Source organism: Struthio camelus, chromosome W (genome assembly GCF_040807025.1).
Source record: "Struthio camelus isolate bStrCam1 chromosome W, bStrCam1.hap1, whole genome shotgun sequence".
NCBI classification, from domain to species: Eukaryota; Metazoa; Chordata; class Aves; order Struthioniformes; family Struthionidae; genus Struthio; species Struthio camelus.
In genome coordinates this window covers 63,725,038-63,740,871 of record NC_090981.1, presented here as the reverse complement: position 1 = coordinate 63,740,871, position 15,834 = coordinate 63,725,038, and positions in this window count along the sequence as shown.

Here is a 15,834-nt window from a genome sequence, read left to right as displayed (position 1 = left end):
CCTCAAAGTGAAAGATATATACAGTATACTGTATGTATATTTATTTTATATATATACACATATGAATTCATGGATATACATGGATATACATAATACAGGCTTTTAAATATGTGTGTCTGTGCATATATAAACTAATTAATAAACCCTGATGTTTTTATTCTTCTTTTATTCCCCATACTCTTTTTAATACTCTGGCTACATCCTCCTCACTACACCCCAATTCACATCATCCTTTAAGGAGCTAGTTTGGAAACACATTTCAAAATGTATTTTAGCTAAAGGCTAATGGCACTGATGATAAAGAAGAAAGTCTAACCAAACAGTTCTGTTGTGTTCCAGGTAGTTCAAGGAGACATGTCATTAGGGCTTCACTCTGCAGCACGTATTTGAATTCTACTCTTTTCACATCTCTCAGAGGAAAAAGAAAAAAATTCAAGAGAGAACAACCATAGGTGTATTGCTAAAATGTGCTCTGTACTTGTTTCTGAAAATATAGCTGAAGAACAATGGAGAATGAAGAAAAGAAATTAGGGGAATTAATTAAATTGAGGGGAATTAAGACTATGCTAGTGTATGGGTTGTTTACAGAAAGGACACTAAATAGAAATGGCTGTGAATGAATGTTAAGTGGAAGGAAGTGGAATGAATGAGAACAGATAGTTATGGAAGATAGATAATAGATTACATGTCATGGGTCACAGAAAGTTAGGGAAGCTTGCCAGCACCACAGTTTTCCCTTCCATTTTTGGGATGTTCAGCAAGGTAAGAATGTCGTATAGCTGGATGGGGAGAGCATCTAGAACATCACAAAGGAGTTCCAAAACTCCAAAAGTGGGTTCCATATCCTTAGCATCTCCAATCAATGGGCAGTAAGCTCTTGGGCCAAGTCTGATTTTCAAGCAGATGTGAAGATCCCAATAAATACAACTGTTGAGCATGCACATACAGAAAGTACCATCTTCATGAACTCAGGAAGGAATGGGCAAAGCTTTTGGTGAACTAGCTGACTGTATAAGAGTAATCAAGAAAAGAGAGACAAAAGTTAAGTACGCCTAATGAAATCTGGTTTAAATTTACAGCTGGTGTGGCACAGTTCATGATAAAAAAATGAGCCTGGGAATGTGGAATCTGGTGAGCTGAACCTGCCTTTTAGAGGATTTGTTTACTTGAGATGCACTTTTTGCTTATATCCTAATAGGAGAAGAAGCTGGTTTCAATTATTCAGAGTAGTGTAAGCTGGCCACAGCAAAAATGATCATCTGACCCAGAAGGATTATTAAATAAAAGAATGCTTCCAATAAAATGCATTGTATTAATTATGCACAACATTTTATCATGGACTACTTCTGGTAAGTGCATTTTCTAAATTAAGGCATTTAGCAGCATTCAGAAAATAATCTGCCTATTCTAGAAAAATCTAATTAATCAAAACTTTCCTATGTGGAAGCAGCTTTAATTTATTGCTTAAAATATAAGTTTTATTTAGTGCATGTTGCATAATGGATCCAGTGGCTTACTCATACCAGTGCAGGAAATAAATTATAGCACGATATGACATCATTCACTAATAACATCTTGCAGGAAGGAATCTGAAGCTATGTTAACTTTCACTGACTAAGAGATTTTTTTTTACTTTGTTATAAATTGTTTGATACATATTTTTGGGAATGGTATAAGCTGAAATGCGATCCCTGCACCGAGTATGGGCAACTCAGTCGTTCTACACCTTTAAAACAAAAGAAGATTCACACAAACTACATTTCCCAGCACGCGTGTTATCATCTTTTGCTCTCAGTCAGGTATAACTGCTGTCCTTCTCTCCTCTCACCCCAGAAACGTTGGCTACTTATGTGCAACCCTTCTTTTCTCCCTGGAGCTCTCGTATAAATACGTAACAGGGAGCAGCGTGAAGCACAGGAATGCTCAGTTAGGAAGATGTCTTACATTTTAGAGAAGCAGCGTGGTTTGGTAGTTGTGAGTTTAGGCTATTAGGGTGTTTTTACTAAATACTGCAAAGAAGAATGTTTGTCCAAAAGTCTGTCTGATTGTCCATCATTTTTTTAACTTTTCTCTAAAATCTGCGCATCTTCAACATCTTGAAGATACCCACTTGTCAATTTTCCTGGACCACATCCTCATCTGGCATACCACTGCTTTATCACCAAAATCAACAGAGCTGCATCTCTCTGTGTTGGCTGAAGTGTGATTCTTCCCTTTTTCTCCTTTCTCTGTGAATCACTACAATATAAGCCAAATCTTGTCCTGGTTCGTTCCCCGTACAGAGGCTCATCAGACCTTAACTTTATGGAGACTGTTTAATGCACAGCAACGTTGAAACTTGTCTCCCCGCTACAGTGTAAAGAACCCCACTGATGATGTAATTGCCCCCCCCTAGACAGGATCTCTAGACTGTGCAATTTTTCTTCTGAATGATGTGACAAGGGTAATTTCAATTCCCCGACCGCTACCACCATGTGAGTGGAAAACAGCTCTCTCTCTCAGAAGGAAAATAGTTGTCCCATTTATATTTTCATTGGAAAAGCAAAGCAACAAAAAGACTATGATTTCAGCATGAACAGTACACCTTGTGAGCCAGACTAATACTTTTTCTTAGTTCTGACTACAAGTCAGAGTCAGTCTCTGAGTCATGATTCCTTACCTGTTTCTGTCTTGTTTACTGGTGAAGATAATCCTATTCTGCTGCTTGCTTTCTCCGCAACCCTACCCAAAATTCAAAAACCACAGAAATAAGACTCTGCTGTCTTTACCTTTCCTTTCTATCTTCATGATAGAAAGGAAAGATAGATTTGTTTACAAGGCAAAGTAATAGAAAGTTATAGCTTCTTAAAGCCTGACCTCTGAGCCAGTTTTAAGGGAGATTAAGAAGGGCAATAAGTAGGGCTAGCAGAGGTGGGAGTCCAGTATGCATGACAGAGAAGAAATAGCCCTCGTCTAAGCCTTATCCAGGGTTTTCACTAGTTTTATCACCCACTTCAATCCCTTGACTAGACTCTCAAGATAATTCTTGTGTAATGAAAATACTTATATGATGAGTGTTTCTCTGTAATGCAGACTGGTTATGGTTGGAACCTCTACTGTCCTTGAAAGACGGAGCATATTTTTATAAAATATTTCTTTGCATTGTGGAAAACCAGATCATTCACTATCTGGTTCTGATTTGCTTCTAATGTGTTTTTTTTGTTTGTTTTTTTTTTTTTGACCTGTGGTCCATGAATCTTTGAGATCCACTTCTGAGAGTTCCATAAAAGGTAAGAAAGAAAAGCCAGCTCTTTGTCAAGCAGCTAATCACTATCAAGGGGTCTGTGCCACCCCAGTAATATTCTGAGGTTGACAAGCCCTTAAAAATAGTTGATAGCCACTTCTCTAAAGTATTAGTTTCTGATGAATTATATCCATATTTAATGATTTGAAATTTTGTGGTTCCATGACATTTTCAAAAAAATGTGGCATTTTTTTCAGGTTATTCATTGGTAAGAGGCAATGTGACCCCATGACTCACAGCAAATTTGTCTGTGACTGTAGTGCTTCATTCCTTTGAGAGGTTCTCTTTGTTTTCAGAAAGTATAGAACTGAACTAGGTTCTCTTTCTTTTCAGAAAGTATAGAATTGAACTCCTGTTTCTTAAAAATATTAGTAACTCTTAGTTTGCAGTATTTGGCACGTTTCATTTAAAAGTTCATCTCTGGCTTTTGCCAAAACAACTTTTTAGTTTTTCCTGATCTTGAGACTTGAATACTAATATATAATTTACGTTTCAGCATTCACAAGACCTAGCATACATGAAAACAGAGAAGTATTTACTTAGGAATAATTTTCTGATTCTGATTATATTAAGAAAACAGCTGACCAACCATACCCCTATGCAGCATCTGTTCCACACATAGATGTACAAGCCTAGCAGGACATATAAAAGGACAGACTGCTTCCAAAGGGTTGTTTAGAAACCAAAAACCAAATTCGTACATTGCAAGGAATCAATCAGTGCAGCATCACTTAGGTTCCAAAGGAGATTCTGAGTAAGGGCTAGGCTATGAAATTATTCCTGCCACCAGATGCTGTTTGTCTGCTTCTGTGCTCTAATTGCTATCAATAATTAAACACAGGTCTCTGATTCGTATGCACAGAGGCAGAGATTCTTAAATTAAACATTTTAAAGTCATTATAGTACATTTTATATGTTCAGCTAAACACTGCACTCAGGCTGATTATGATTAAATATACTGATACTAAATTACATATTGATTCCATAAATATCAGTGGATACCCAGAACAAATAACAAGATTCCTGGTAAATAGAAGGAACATTTTAATTTCAGATGACTAACAGAGATCAGCTTATATTTATTTATATATGTTATATTATGTTGCTGGTACATTGTGCAAGAGTCAGAATCTCCCAGGTGACTTGCAGAAAACAGAAAATAATTTCCATCTATTTGAAAAACAACAAGCACAGACAATTTGTGAAACTCAAGTTTGTGTGATAACCACTTGAAAAGTCAAGTTTGAATGCAAGTGAAGTTTGTACTTGCTTATCAGTCTGTGACAGAAATGGTCTTTTCCAAAACTGTGTCTCCAAAATGATCTTCAATCTCCTTAAAAGAATACAGTCTGCAGTACGTCTGGAGAAAAAATGGTCTATACTCCTTTGAAACTACCTGCATTTACCTTTTGGCAGGCTCTACAGTCTAATGACATTATTTGCTTATGATAATTGCTATTAGTCATGTTACTGTCCTGCAGAAAGGTTTGGCAGACTTTCAGTGAGAGGTATGATGATGAGCCATCTCTGCTGATTCACTCTTTCTACTATAGCCAGAGAGGTTAGTACAGTATGACCCCTAATATCAGATTTGCAGTGTGTAGATTCTTTGCAGTTTACTGTTGCTCTTCACACTTTCTTCATCTGCTGGTCTCCGACCTTTGGGACTGTTCTCCTTTGTTCCCAGAATCCCATGGATTGCTTTCTGTGATTTCTGCTCAGTATGAGAAGGGTTCAAACCACTTAGACAAGACTTGGCTAGGGTGGGTTCGAGTGTCAGAGCACAATCTAAGGTAAATTCTCATTTGAATTTTGCAGGTACAAGTGAGTTCCATTTGCAGCTGTATCAACTCCCTTTGTTTTCTATGATGAGGCACCACTGGACTACTCGAGGAAGATACTAATCAGAGGAATAGACACTTTGTTGGAGAAAGGTTACTGAGAGACAATGAGGATGGTTAGACTTTGAGAGGGCCCATTGTTTCTGCAAAGCAGTTCCTGATTTTGTAGAGGTTTCACTACTGTGGACTGCGGGATGGATGTCAATAGGTGACTTTCTTTCTTTGGCACCGGCAAGAGAACTTTATAAAAATTATCTCATAAAGGTTCCTTCCTTAGCTTACACTCTCAGTCATTTAGGCTCTCTTCCATAAGCTCTCCAAAGGAAAGGGAAAATTCCATCTTCTGACGAATGAGTTCAGATCCTAATACCAATGCAAATCAGCAGTTGTTTCTACAATTAACTACATTTCTGAAAGGAGCTGTTGTTGCTCATGATATGAGATAATTTAACTTTACTGTTTAACATGATATGGGTACTTAAACGTAAGTGTTCAATGTCATTTTAGATGCACTAGAGTTTTATTTGCACGCCTTCAGCTGCACTCCAAAAGAGTAGGGATCTCTCCTAGGTCCTGTGTCATATCTACAAGACCATATCCTTGTCTTAGGTATTCTAGACTGTCTCAAAATGGCACGTGTGTTTGAACAGGGTGATTCATTCTTAGCTTGTCAGTTCTAGTTCATCTCTTGCTAGCTGAATCCTGTAAGGGTTAATGTTCATGAGTCATTTGGAACAATAAAGTGCCCAAAGTGTAGCATGTGCCATACCATATTTAACAAGACTAGAAATCTTCACCTAGTTGTGGTGCACTTTTATATTATCATCTTAGACACTTTTAGAGGAAGAACATGCAAAATATGAAGAAATATGGACAAAATCCTAAGAGTCACAAGAAGATTTCCAAATAGCTTTAAAGTTGCCACCTCAGATCACTGTAAGGTAGTGCTTACCTTAAAGGTAAGATGTATTAAATGTTGCAATGCTTCCTAAATACTAGATTTAGTACTCTGTTACTTTTGGCTCTGCCATCCAAAAAACCCTTTAAAATTGCCTTCTAGATTTCCTAACAAGCTGATATTTTTGGTTAGAACAGCTAAGCAACCTGTTATGAAGTTCAACTGTCATTATTTTAAGACCTTGTTTACAGCTACTACTGCTGACAACTTTAAAAGCCCATAACTCTGTGGACTGAAAAACTTTCTGTACATGGAGTGTACATCTAGCCAGGCTATACTAAAGTAGGTTGAAAAATTCTTACCAAAACAGCTCAGATATCCCCTATACTAGGTAAGCTGGAGAAATAGATATTCTGTTTTGTCTGTACCTCCTCACCATCAGTTAAATCCCTAAAAATGAAACCATTCTTTGCACAGCTGTGTGTTCTAATAAACATCATGCATTTGGCAGGGGTGTAGCCTTAGCGACAAATTTGTCTGAGCAACCTTAATTCAGTCCCTTCGTGTCAATTACTTGCTGATAGGATTATATGCCATGGGTTCCCTATCTATTTTTAGCGAAGTGATGTACTTTAAAGATGTATCAGGCTCATGGAATAAAGCAGACTGTTTCTTGTAGGACGCTAGCTCAATTTTGAATGGACTGAAAGGTGAATAGTGAGCAAAATTGGGGACTGGAAAGTAAAAAATAGTCATCGGAGATCACCAGAACCTAATGAAGTCCTGTTTGCAGTGAATTGGTGATTAACTGCCTTTTCAACTATATTAATTTAAAGTTGGAAAGTGAGCTCATCCCTTCTCACATGTCAAAAATTGACAGAAGAGAGAACATGAATGCTTCAGTTACTTCAAGACTATATTGCATACTGTTAGTGGCCAAAGAATCTGCATAGGAGAGAAGTCCTGTATGAGACGTAAATTTCTTGATGTGTAACAAGGCACAAAATCTGTTTCCTTCCTCCTCCCATGTTCAGGACATCCATAGCAGTAGTAGATAGGTGAATTTTGTAATTTTGGAAAGGAGCTGAATTTACTATCCAGCTTCTTTCCTCACTGAGGCCTTCACTTAATCTTTTACCTCTGTCTGGCCACTCATTTTCAACAGTCTTCTAGAACAAGGTCTGTACAAGTTAAAAGGCATGGTTGTCTATTAAAGATTTCATTTTACCAAGGCTAGGCAGCACTTTGATCCCCTTCTCCCTTCAAGGCCTTCCTCTCTCCTTTGTACCGTATGTTTCCTATATGGCAAAGACTGTCCATTTCTCCATACACCATTGCTGCCAATTTTCCATGTTTCTATTTATCTTTGGCCTGCCTATTGGGCAAGAGGCAACACACACAGTTCTCTGAATGTGATCACTGGTCCTTGCTACTTCTCCCAGCTTTTGCCACATCCTACAACTGACCAAACTGTAACCACAGTCCCAGTCCTCTGTGCCTCTCATGCTCCTGTCATACTTTTCCACCCCTATGGACTACAGTTCATTCCATCCTCAACCAGTTACTACTGATGTGCTGACTGGAGTTAGCAGCATCTGAGCAGCTGAATTGGCTAGGCAAAATGTGTTACTTCTTAGCAGCTGCACGTAGTCCTCAGGCTGTATTTTTGTACAACTGTATTGTGAGCACTTTAATATCGTTCAGATTTCTACTTCTCTGTCCAGTTTGGCTGATATTTGTCAAAGGGATCAAAAGTTATTGGGAGAAAGAGGACCGATGGAAAGGTGCCGTCACAGAGATAGAAATAATGTGATCATATCAGGTTTGTCCCCTTAGGAAATCAGACAAAATGTGGGACGCTTTCAGTATGAAGAAAGTTGATTGCTGCCCTGGAGAATTTGCCACAGCATTCTTATGTGATGCTGAGTACATCACTTCAGTCATCTGAGTATGACGTGAAGCCTTCAAATCTGAAATGCAGTGCAGCTGAGCTATGACAACTACAGCTGCAGTAACTAGGGGTTGTACTTTAAAAACACATCAACTACTACATAATGGTAAGAACTCTGAAAACATAGGTCCTAAGGGATTCATTTGGGACACACTGAATAAGGGCAGACTTGTGACCTGAATCTTTCTGGCAGACGTTTAACAAAATATTTGGGTTCCTGAAGTAGGATTTGGATGAGAGCTAGAAGCCCAGGTTCAGGAAGGCAATTTTGAAAAACCATCCTTACCTTAACTACTTGCTACCTGAGAGAAATTCAGGTCTTTAGTTAGATATTAAGAATTTGGGGGTTCTGATCATATATATGTTTTTTTCATTCTTAGTGGTTGCTTAAGGCAGAATATATATTCAGTCTTTGAAGAAAATTGTTCTCTAGAACAAGAATTCTCCAGCATAGTTTGCTGGTGGTACGAGCACTGGTGGTAGTAGTGTCACAGTCTCTCACAATGGTAGCAGCAGTAGAAGCAGCAGCAAGAGCAGGAGGCTTTGGCTGTCTGCTGGACTAAAACTCCTAATTATATCCTCCCAGCTTTCGCCACTTCCTACAACTGACCAAATTATAACCACAGTCCCAGTCCTCTGTGCCTCTCATGCTCCTGTCATACTTTTCACCCCTATGAACTACAGTTCATTCCATCCTCAACCAGTTACTACTGATGAGCTGACTGGAGGTAACAGTCCATGGGCATATGCTTACACTGAAATTATTCAGAGGAGACTTTTTTTTACCAGTTTCCTCTAGATGAACATACAGTACTTGCTCTGGTCGTGTCTCTCATCTAAAGAAGAATGTACGTTAGGCCCTGTCTTAGGTCTTGAGAATCTTGCTGCCTTTCTTCATTTATTGAACATTTCTTGATTGCTGTTGGAAAGAGGTGAGAAGATAGCTAAGGGAAAGCCACCAATTATTAGCAGCAAGGAATGGTTGTCGTGTGTCTTATCTTGTGTCTTATCTTAGAGGAGCATTGAGAAAATAAGTGATGTTAGAGAAGTAGCAGGATACTGTAATAATGAGTGTCATAGCAAATGCTTCAAGCAAATTAATCATTTTTTTTAGGACAAGGTTTGATTAGCATGCAGTAAGATAGACCTGGGGCTATGCATGGAACAATGAGCAAAAAACAAGAATGAACCACTGTTCATTAAACGAATACTATACAGTCTGAACAAGCCAAAGATCCTGTGCAAAAAAGCAGTTTGTGACTGATATAATTAAATATCATGTCGTAAGGTGTATAAATATACAGAAGACGAATAAAATAAGGTGCATAGCCAACCTGAGTTCTAGTGTGCCTAAATTTTGAGTGCATAAGTTTCCAAGACTTGCTGATAGTCTTTAGTGTAGTTATTGTTTAAGTTCCAAAAAGGATATTAATGTGTTTTCTTACTAGCTTCAGTGAACATACTATCTCATTCTAAGAAGCCATATGAAAGAGATTCACAGAAAATATTGAATATTTTGCATTCTTATAGTGTAACCGGAAAATTTAAAAGTTACTACTTGGACTGATATCTTGAACATAGCAAAGTTAAGGAAAATTCAAATCTCCCTACCCAGGAGGTATAGTAAGGGTCAGAGATGGAAGGTGGATGGCGCACTCAGTTATTGGACATGGTTTGAAAACTTATTGGAGGATATTTTCTGTCTGCTACTTACAAAAATGGAGGAAAATAAAAAAAAAAAGTAGTGTGTGTAAACTTATTAGACCTGCATGACAAGAATTCTTTTGATTATTTTCTGCTATTTCTCATTATATTAAAAAAATGCACAATTTCCATTTTATAACAATATGCTTTCCACATCTGAGATTATTACCTTCTTGCCTCAAAATCCTGTGGGAGAACATAGAAAAATTTTGCTTTTCCTGTTCAATAATTCAAATATTGTCTTGGCTTTAATATAAAAGGGCTAGACTCTTCTTTCCTTTCCTTTCCTTTTTTTTCTCTTCTCTTCTCTTCTCTTCTCTTCTCTTCTCTTCTCTTCTCTTCTCTTCTCTTCTTTTTCTTTCTTCTCTTTTTTTTTTTTTTTACATTATGGTGGTTGGCTTCTTTAAATTTATCTATATGAGCAGAGCACTGCATCAAGAGCTCTTCATGTGCTGAAGAATTAGAATCTCTAACAAAACCAGCTCCTGAGAAGTGATGCATACATTAAGAAGAAAATCAGTGGAGCAGAACTGTAGTGTTAGTTTTCCCTTTTGACTCGTCAGCCACTGCTTGCATCACTACATTATTAATTTTTTAATCCTTGCTGTCCTACAGAGTAGAGCAACCTCTTTTCCTCCCTTCTTTCATTCTCTCTCCTTCCTTGTGCTCTGCTTTTGAATTAAGTTCCAATAGAAATTTGCCCAGATTCAGGCTCCGGACTGCATCCAAACTACATTTCAGAAAGTTTTGCAGAATTAATCAAGGGGAAATCTTCATTTCCACATATTGCTGGTTAGTATGTATGTGAATCATTTTGATGCATCAATGTGCAGGAAGTTCATCAATAAATTATAGTAGGAGGAAATGGTCATAAAAGTAAGGGGGAGGGGAAATTACCTAGTTTCTAACAGCACTGAAGAATGGAACTCTACATCGTTTGGCAGATTAATATGGAAAAAAACCCAAGAGCTCCATACCAATGTCTTAAAGATATCTTCTTTGCTCTTCATAGTACTGATGTAGGAATAATTTGGCTCAGAATTCCTAGTGCTATATTTAGTTAAATGAAAGTACTTCTCATAAATGCTTTTAACTGGATGGAATGTTTGTTTTTCATCTACACTTTCCATCTACTTCTTTGCTTTCTCCAGAAGCTCCACTCTGTCTTCAAAAATGTAGATTTCACTGACAGTGGATTTCAATTTTTTACTTGGTGCATTTCTCTTCTCCAAATAGCATATGCTATCTTGGGGATACATCACTCAGACTAGATTGCTGCATGTAAGAGTGCAAGATTAGGCTTTCAATGAATTTTGGGAGTACTTCGTCTTAAAGAACTAAGCTCCATTCACTGTAGCATTAATTTGCATGCTTGACTTAAGGCATGTTAGCCTTAAGGACTACAGTCAGAGCTTTCACATGCGATAGAGACATCAGCTTACTGTAGAATATTTGGGATCAAGTAGCTACTTTCAGACGAGGATTTTTACAATTATTTTCCTTTAAAAAAATCCTCTTTACCTCTTTGGAATCTCTTCTCTCCTTTCCTTTCTCACTGGCTTGGTACTCCATTTTCCTAAGGCTTGCATGTATCTCTGTGGATGTATGTGCATATCTTAACAGTAAATGTTGCAGTATTTTTGCAGTTAAACTCTACACGGGTTAATACCCTTCCTTAACTGCACCACTTGATCCCAAAAGTCCAGACTAAGGGCAGTCTCAAGGTAGAATGTATCTTACAACATATTAGTTGCCCTTGGTAAATCCCTCGATAGCACATAGGCTTTTGTCTGAGCTTCAGAGAATTGCTCCACTGCTGGAGCCTCAAAATCTTGAACCTCCTGCTGGAAGTAGGCACTTGTACATGTAATATTAAGCTGCCATAGATACCATACTAAAACACTGTTTAGAAGAAAGACAGGAAGGCAGGCTTCCATCCTTAGTGGATTGCTATAACCACTACACTGGGGACTCAGATTGCATACCTATTTTCTGACTCAGTATATCGTTAATTATCCCATGCCCGTTGAACAAATGTTAGTAGGACTGAGAGGTCCATTTCTTCCTTCAAAGTACTTTATAGAATGATAGTTAGGATAGTCCTGTAAGAAATAAGAGCACAGGAAACATTTGAAGCTGGGTTATGAATTTTCTGGTGGAATGCTCTACCCTCAGGCATCGTAAAAGGAATTAAGACTAAAGAAGATAAAGAAATGAACCAGGTACTTTACTTTACACATCAAGGCAAGTATTCTTGAGTATGGCCAGAAACTTTAATTTTTTTCAAACCACTCCTTTTTATTGTTGTTTTAAGGTTTCTTAAGGTGCTCCTAATCTTAAATATGAGTTGAGCTGTGATTTCAAGGTTTTATTTTTAAATTAAAGCTCATAAAACTGGAGCTAGGTGGGGTTTAAGCACCTAAATCCCTATTTTGACATAGTCCTTAGCCCTTATCTTTATTAATTAAATAATAATGAAAGTCTATCCTTTAATTAAGGTTGGGATTTCTAAAGCAATCTGAATGAATTAGGTACCAAATTCAAATTAATTTGAGCCTTCTAATACCATAATACTGCTCTAAATTCTCAATCTGATTCCTTATTGGTACCTTTTTCATCATTTCTGCTATAAATAAAAAAGAGATTCCTGACATAAATAAGGTTTTGATTGTGTTTTCTATTTTCAGTATTGTAAGTATCTAAACCTACAGCTGAAGAAGGAATAAAGATGTCTGTTCCTCAGTAGGCAGAGGCCAACAAGATGAACGGGTGTTCCATCTCCTAGGGTATCTATAGTCCTAGCTGAAATCATAATAGGCTATTTTGGCTCACCTGGGTTGCAAAGTCAGAAAAATATATATAGACAGAGTAATTCTACTAGCTCACAGACACTTCCAACAACGAACTGTAGCATATCAAATCAGTAGAATCTAGCTATTATCAAAATAAATGTGTCATCTGAAAGGACAAATTGCCTGGAAACAAATTATCTTAAAAAAGGAGAAAAAGTAAGAAATGACATAGGAATTATGAGGAGCTGCTAGCTCCAAACTCAACTGCTCCTTGATATCTTATTACTTAAATGCAACTGTAACCCCCAGTGAGGTGATCTTCAGACATTTTAGAAAGACATGCCGGTACACAAAGCCTGAAATCACTCTGGAGCCTTTACTGCAAAAATCTAATTGCAAGTTGTCTAGAAACTAGGATGAAGGAAGTCATTTCAGTAGTTTAACTTTGATGTTTATATTGAGGAAGCAGTCATTGAATGTTGGATTGATAACAACGTTCTTCGAAGAATGAGAAAAATCTCTGACCTTTTGACCTTTCTGAGTTTTGGACAGCTTGCATAGTGTTTTGCTAAGTACACAATGGTATGCATTTTGTTTTCCTGTTTTCACTATAAGACCACCCTGCAACTTCACATAGTAGATGAAGAGAAAGAAGAAGAAAAGTCCTGACTTGTGCAATCTCATCAAGACACTGATTTAACAGGTACTGAGAAGAAAAAATATTTGCTTTTCTGTTTTATATGTAAGTAATTGTAACATTAACTTTAGACACCTCACCTAGCCTTAGGAATGGAGTTCAGCCTTCAGACTAACATGTCAAACATCAGGTGCCTATATGTGCAACAGATGTCTAAGTTCCCACTATAGAAAATGAATATCTGGTCAGTATAGCCAGTGGAGTCAAGAGAGAGATTCAGCTCACTCTAAAGCAAATCCCTGCTCCGGTTGTGTACAGGTCTCCTGTTCATCCTCTCTTCTATCCATTAGTCCTGTGTGGAAGGTAAAGGTTTTTCAATGACTCTAGATGCATGTTCGGGGCAATTCAATGAAATATCAGGGTAAAAGGAATTTATCCCTCTATTTATATGCCTGAAATTAGATATCTACATGTTGTGTGGTGCATGTCAAAACCTGCGAGATAGACATGTAGGGATGCTACCCCTTTTGCCTTGAGTAATTGCAAATTGAGGCAGAACTAGCTGAAGTGGAAGTTAAGCAGGGCATTAACTACCTTAATCTCTTTGTAGCTATAACCTGAAGTTTGATTTTCAAGCGGTGAGTGCTCTAAATTTCCCAAAAACGGGGGCCTTAAACCTGTGTTCTTGCTAAGGTTTTATTTTGCAACCATGGCTGGAGGGCTTCATTTTCAGAGGTGTTGAATAGTATCAGTTAATGTCGGTAGTTTGGCACCTGGCAACTATAGAACCCCAAATTAGATGCTATTTTTGAAAACGTGAAATACTGTTTTTAAGCTCTAGGGAAACATTTCACAGAGAAGGAAAAGGGCTGTTTCCCCAGCTTCATCTCATACATATAAATCACTAAGTTTTATTTTTAAAGGTTTAATTGACTTTTCAAAAAAGTCTTGTTTAGAATAACTTTTTTTTCTTCTTTTTTAAAGGCGTTGGGTTAAGTTTTCTTCACAGATAGACAGGCTTTTGAATCTGAAAAATGATGACAGTTCACTTGCAGGTGAAGGACCGTCTTTTCCAGCCCCTTATACTTATTTGAGGTCTATCTGCTTTGGGAAGTGTATGGACTCTGTTGCTTAGCAACCACCCTCCCTTTTCTCTGAGTAGCGGGAGGGTGCCCTGGCATGCATGTGTATTGGTAATCTGGATTTTAGACCACAGAAGGCCTTGTGATACTGTCAACTATATTATACATATATTTTGTAGACCATCAGTCCGTTTCAATTCAGAACAGGCAAGATGTCAGCCAGCTCCTTCTCATGTTCTATCTCTGAGGTGAAAGGATTTGAGATGATTTTATTTTATTTGCTAGGAAAATTAAGGGAGTATTCTCTGAGCAGTGAGTTCTTAGTCCAAGTTTTTGCCGAAGAGTCTTGTGTAAATTGTGTGAAGCTTTGTTGAAATATCCAGGATGCTTCCTTAGGCCAGAGAGAAATGCTAAGAATGTGTAACCACAAAGAGGAAGAGTCATTTTAGGGGGTGGGAATGAACTGAAATATAGTCATTTAATAGGTTAAGAAACACACAGGGTCCACATGATGATTTTTTCCCTGTGGCCTCTTGTTAGAAGTGTAATGTAGAAGCAGTGAGTTGGCTATGTATATTTGTATTTCTGCGGGCTACATGTGTGTACGCTAGTCCGTTGAGGCTGATAGGTCCAAGCTGTACACTAGATGGTGCTTGCACAACACAGGGAGCAAACAGTGCGTCTGTCTCAGGATGTGTCAGCATGTCAATGCTCCTCCTTTCCTGGAGTATTTTCTGTGATGTGCACTGTGTTCCATTAAGTGGAGTCATTTAATTAAACATAGGAGGTTCACGAGTGATGTAAAAGAAGTTATTTGCTATTTCGCTGATTAGCGCAACAAAGAGATAAAATCATTCATTTGCATTCCTCAATATATGCTTTCATGTGCTTATGCATACACACAATTTTGCAGCTCCAAGTTTCTAAAGTCAGGGAGCGCATATCATGAAACCTCTTCTATAGTACTTTTAAGAGCTACACATGTGCAGAGCTGAGATGAAAGGAAGGACTCTGCTGTATGTTTGTACAGCACCTAGCACAATGAATTTCTCAACTAGTGTCTAAAATGAACAGAAATTTTAGAAATAAAAAAAAAAAACAAACATTTTTTCCAGTTTCACTAGCATTGTTACAGGAAAAAAAGAGCCTGAATGCTGAAGGAAATTATTTCTAGGCACGACATAAAGATATGCAAATTGTGCAAGAGCTTTTTATGTTATGTGTTCTTGGGACTTCTGAGAAACTAGAGGGAAGAAAATCTGAAGCAATCATTGTTATATTTCCACATGCTCCATAAATTTCATAATTATCAACAAAGAATCTCCTGGATTTTATTCAAAACAAAACAAAATAGAAAGCTCCGCAACCTATTGAAAATGGTTCAAATGCCAACATATATAGGCTCACCACAGCGTACCAGTAAAATATTCTCCTTTTTTTTTTTTTTAATGGAAACCTCAGCCAGGATACACTACCAGCATATAAAATACACTAATTCCTGGTCCATTGTGTTTGAAATCCAGATACAGTAACAGTTTACAATAGTTTAGACACCCCCGTTACAGCTGTTTAATTCAAAATTTATTTAAGGATCTTGTATATTGCAGTCATGTCCAGAGGCTTGAATACCTGAAAGGCTGTCTAAA